Here is a 5,682-nt window from a genome sequence, read left to right on the forward strand (position 1 = left end):
TATTTATCACCTTCCGAACATCTGAGTTTCCACCCAAGATTACTTTATTTTACCGTGTAAAACTTTCCAAAACATTCTTTACTATGTATGTCTTCTGGCAACAAATGATATTATTGCTTCATTTAGCAAATATATAGCTTGTTTACAGTGTATTTATTTTGCCATGAATCTTGAAGGACATTTTAGAGAATATTCTGTACATAATATACTAATTTTAAATTTTTTATATGTATCTCTGTTCTATCTTCCAGCATCTATACTGTCAGTGAAAGTATTATCTATTAATCGAAATATTGATCCTTTGTGGTGTGTAGTTTGTTTTTACCTGATTTCAGAGGTTTTTGTCTAGCATTAAGCATTTTACATGGTGTTCTTAACTTATGTGCTACTCACAGATATCTACTTCTAACCAAATTTGTAAAAGGCTGGAAATTATTGCTATATATTTTCCCACCTTATAATTAATTAACATATGTTTTGAAATTTTAGGGTATACTGCTTAATAGTAACTTGGTGATATTTGCTGTACTGTACATATTTAAGTCTTTTTATATTATCTTCTGAATAGATAGCACGCTGTTTTATCTGAGTTTAGTCTTTCCTCTGCCTTCTGATTTGTATGGTAAATTCACCAAATTATTTTATGTTTAAATTTTTAGTTCTAAAATTTTCATTTTAGGGGCTGGGGAGATAGCCCAATAGAATAAATGCTTGCCTGGCAAGCACAAGATCCTGAGTTCAATCCCCAGTTCTGCAAAACAAAGAAAAAAAAAGACTCTAATAAAATTTTCATTTTAATTTGTTTTTTCTCTGTGGCTTGTGGAATTTCACATATTTTCAGTCATTTTTAACATCTCATGCTTTACTGAAGATTGTTATAATTACCAATGTTTTCATTTTAAAGTTTTATTAGAACGTATTTGCAGTACATCGTAATTATTCTCATTGTAGGGATTTGCAACATAAACATAACTCATTTTTATTTTCCCCTTACCTCCATACTGCTTTTTATCAGCATTGGATTTGTTTATTTGTCTTGAATCATTTAAAGTTAATTATTATGTGTATAGATTAAGAATTAGAATATTAGACCAAAACTCATATAACACACATAAAACAATTATATTGAATCAAGGAACTCTTGTAAACAAATTGTAAACGCTGAAATAATGGTACTGTTCTGTGTATACTTTTCACATTTTTTTATTCGTCAGTTGATGGACATATAGACTGTTTTCACAGTTTAGATCACTGTGGTGTGCTGTCTTTAATTCAATGGGGAAGATGAGGGGAATAGATAGGTCAAGTGGAATTTCTGTTTGTTTTTTGAGGAAGTTCTATACTTATTTCTATAGTGGTTGCATCAAATTAAACTCTAACAAAATTGATTAAGAGTTCCTTTTTCCCCACACCCTCACCAGCGTTTGTTATAGGTTGATTTATTGATGCTAGCTATTCTTTCTGAAGTGAGATGAGGTCTGTGCTATTTATTTATTTATTTATTATTTTTTTTTTTTCAGAACTGGAGATTGAGCTCAGGCCCTTGCACTTTAAAGGAAAGCAATAATTCCACTGAGCCATCTCCCCAGCCCTTGTGCTATTTAAGTTTACATTTTTTGAGTGGCCAGCTAAGGTGGATTAACTAATGGGCAATGTATAACACCGAGTTGAACCAAATCAGCATCATGCTGTGTGTGGTAGGCACATTTGAGGATTGCTACCAGGGGAAGGTGATGTGTTGTTGATCCTTCTGGAGAAGGCTCTCATGCCTGTTTTCCTGATACGATCTCTGCTGTTCTCATCATTGGAGGAGCTTAGATCCTCACTGTCATTGAGGAGTTCTGTGATTCCATTTGGGGAACTCTAGTCATTACCTTGAGTGTTGTGGCCTGGGTCCAATACAGACACCTCAGCCAGCTGGCACAGATCAATCACCCGTCTGGAACAGATTTTCTAGTTTCCACACCTCAGCTTTGGCCCTTCAAGTGCATATCCTTGATGCATACTTGCATGAAACATTGCTATGAGTTCCAGGCCTCCAGCTGACCTTGTGGAGGCAGTACCATGGGCTCTAGATCTTCAGCTGTATTCGTGCAAGTCACTGCCATGGGATGCAGGCCCTCAGCTGTATACTTTGTGTCTCTTGTGTTTGGACAGATCTCCTGAGATCTTTTGCATTTGACTCTTGGAGTAGATATTATAAAATAATCCTATGACTTATGTGTCTTGTATTAAATCTATTTCCTTGTGAACGTTGACCACAACAACAGCAGTGTAACACTTTATTTATTGGCCAAGCAGTGTAACACTTTTTTATTTATTAACCATTTGTACTTCTTCATATGACAAATATCTATTCATTTCAGAAGCCCATTTTTGGTTGAGTATTTAAATTTGGGGAAGTGTATTTTTCTTGACTTCCTTATTATAGATACTAATTCTTTGAGGAGTAGATGGCAAAAAGTTTTTCCTTTGTGTAGCTTTTTCACTTCGCTTGGTATCTGTTTCATTTTTGCTGTGCAAATTCTTTTTATCTTCATGTTGACCCCATTTGTTAATTCATGTTATTATTTGTTGTGCTCCTGGAGTTTTTTTGAGAAAAGTTTTGCCTGCACCTATACTTCACAGTATGTCCCAGTGATTCAACTACTTTGACATTCAGCAGATTAAGTCTTTTATATTTGAATGAATAGATCTTTGATGTTCAAGATAAGGACTTATTTTTATTTTAGTTTAATTATAGTGAGACATATGAGTCTAGATTCAGTATTTGCTATATGGATTTCCCAAAGCCATTTGATATAGAGGCTATCTTTCATCAATGAGCAGATTTGTTCCCTTTGTCAAACACAATCTAGCAGCACGTGCCGGGAGTTTTTTCATATCTTATGATTGGTTCCATTGATTCAATCTTTTATCCAATATCATCCTGATTTTACAATTTGAAGTATGAGATTTTCATGCTCTTTATGTTGTCCTTCCTTTCTTTTTCTTTCTTTCTTTTTTTTCTGCATGAACGCAGTCCCCCACTACCACAAATTATGCAGTCAAGTTTCCCACATTTGGGGAAATTGCAGGGGTTAGCACATTCAGAGTGCAATGGATAAGCCTCGCCCTGGGAAAACCACCTTCCTGATCATGGTATCTCCCATGCCAAGTAAGGATGTGTGTGTTGTCCTTTCTGCCCAAAGTTGTGTTTTGTATTATAATTTTCTTCTATTTACCTGTTAATTTTGGGACTGCTTTTCCCAGTTTTATAAAGAATGTTATTGATATTATGACTGCAATTAGATTAAATCGGTATAACAGTTTTAGAAGTGTGGCCATTTTGACTGTATTGGTTCTTCCTATCCAGTAATAGGAACATATCTTTATATTTTCTGACATCCTATTTGATCTTTTTCATAGTAATATAGTTTTCATTATAGACATCTCTCACTGCCTTGCTAGGGTTAATTCATCAATGTGTAATTTTTGAGGCTATTTTAAATGGTTTCATTTCACTAATAGCATTCTTGAAGAGTTAATGATGTAGAGAATTGCTACTAATTTTCATTATTGACTGTGTCCTTCTATGCTATCAATAATGATGTTTTGGTGTAGCTTTGGTTACCTCTATGTACAGGTTCCTGTCATTTTCAAATAATGACTTCCCTTCTTTTCCTTTATATAACCATTTTTATTACTTTTTCTTATCAACTTGCTCTAGCTAATATATTTAGAACTATGTTGAAAAGAAATAAATTGCAGACATTCTTATCTTGTTCTAAGTTTAGAGGGAAAACATTCAACATCTCTCCATTCAGTAGGATATTGATTATCTATTTGCCATGGATGAATTTTATGAGTTTAAGATAAATATTTTCTATTCCCATTTTCTTTTTATATGTATTTGGTACAGGGTCTCACTATACAGATTGGACTCCTCCTGATCTTCTTATTTTCAGGCTCCCCATCGCTGAGATTAGGGTGTATGCCACCATGCCTGATCTCACTGGCCAGCTCAGTGCACCTGGGGTGGGACCAGTGTGGCATGAGGTACCAGAGATGAAACCCCATTCCCTGTGCTTGCCTCAGCAGGCACTTAATCTGCTTAAGTGTCTCATTGACCCTATTCTATTCCTATTTTCTTTGGAGATTTTATCATAAATACATGTTAGAATTTGACACATACTTTTTCTTCATCTATTGAAATGATCATGTGATTTTTGTGCTTGCTTCCTTTTGTATGATATACTCATTAATTTGCATATGTGGAGCCATCCATACATCACTGCAGTGAATCTTACTTGATAATGATTCATAAACATTCTGACAATTTGGTGCATTCTGTTTGCCAGTATCTTGAGAATTTTGTACCTATAGCCATTAAAGAGTTTGCCCTACAGTTATCTTTTTGGTTAGTTTCTTTTTCTTTTTCTGAGACTAGGGTAATGATGCTACACAGAATAACTAAGAAAGTACTGCTTTTTCAATTTCATTAAAGATTTTGAGGAGTATCGGTATTGCAGCTCTAAATTTCTTATAAATTTGACAGTGAATCCACAGGGATGTGGGCTTTTCTGAGTTGAGAGACACTTTATTTTTTCATCAATTTCATTGAATAGTTTTGGGTTATTCAGGATTTCTCTGTTTAGCTCACCTTTGGGAATTCACATGTATCTGGGATTCTATTCACTTCTTTTAAATTCTTCAATTTATTAGAGTATAGGTTCTCAAAGTAGTTACTGAAAATATTCTGAATTTGAGTAAAATTCACTGATTTTGCCTTTTGCATTTCTAGTTGCATGGATTTGATGACACCCCCATTTTGGTAAATTAGGTAAGATTCACTCTGCTTTGTTTAATATGCCTCTTAAATTCATAGTTTATTTAGTTTTTTTTTAGTTTCAATTTTTGATCTATCTTTAAAATTTCCATCATCACACTAGTTTTAGGTTTGGAAGTTATTCTTTTTCTACAAAGTGCAGGTACATCATTAAGGTTATTTACTTGAGCTAACTCTGTTTTTTGATGTGGGGATTCACCTCTATAAAGTTCACTTAGGGCTGTTTTATTGTGTCCCATAGGTTCAGATATGCTATATTGTGATTATCATTTCATTTAAGAAACTGTGTTATTTATTCTTTAATTTCATCTGTGATCTGTTTATTCAAGAGGCTACTATTTAACTTTCATGTATTTATAGTTTCTGGCGTGTCTGTTGCCAATGACTTCCAGTTTTATCACACGTGATCCAACTATATTCATGGAAGCTGTTTTGTATTACTTAAATATACATTGCATGCTACTGTATTGGGAGTTGTTATTTTGTAGGGTTTGAAACACTTCACTCCAAGTGCTCCTGGTGTTTAAGTTTTGTGTGAAGAAGTTTGTTGTAATTTTGAGATTTTTTTCTTTTATTTTTTATTTTTCTTTCCATAATTCTATTGACAGACAAATAGCAATGAGACAGTTTCAAATGAAATTGGTAGGACAGTTTCAATAATTAACACACTGCACACTCTCTCCCTAGTGGTTATTTGCTGTACAAGATGCAGACATGATATCCTATTTACAAACACTATTACAACAAATCCCTCTATTCATTAAGAGAATGTAACTATATATCTATCATAACCATTTTGAATACACAGATACAAAATGGACATTTATTTATATAGCCCCTTTTTTGTTTAGTTC

General features: G+C 33.7%; 1 non-coding gene across 1 annotated transcript; it reads right to left on the bottom strand.

The window, feature by feature from the left end:
- Positions 1–3,006: 3,006 nt before the first annotated feature.
- LOC111816834 lies at positions 3,007–3,165 on the bottom strand. The gene has a single exon (XR_002821161.1). It is a non-coding gene; the product is annotated as a U1 spliceosomal RNA (small nuclear RNA).
- Positions 3,166–5,682: the final 2,517 nt, after the last annotated feature.

This window comes from Octodon degus, unplaced genomic scaffold, assembly GCF_000260255.1.
Source record: "Octodon degus isolate 3935 unplaced genomic scaffold, OctDeg1.0 scaffold00041, whole genome shotgun sequence".
Taxonomy (NCBI): domain Eukaryota; kingdom Metazoa; phylum Chordata; class Mammalia; order Rodentia; family Octodontidae; genus Octodon; species Octodon degus.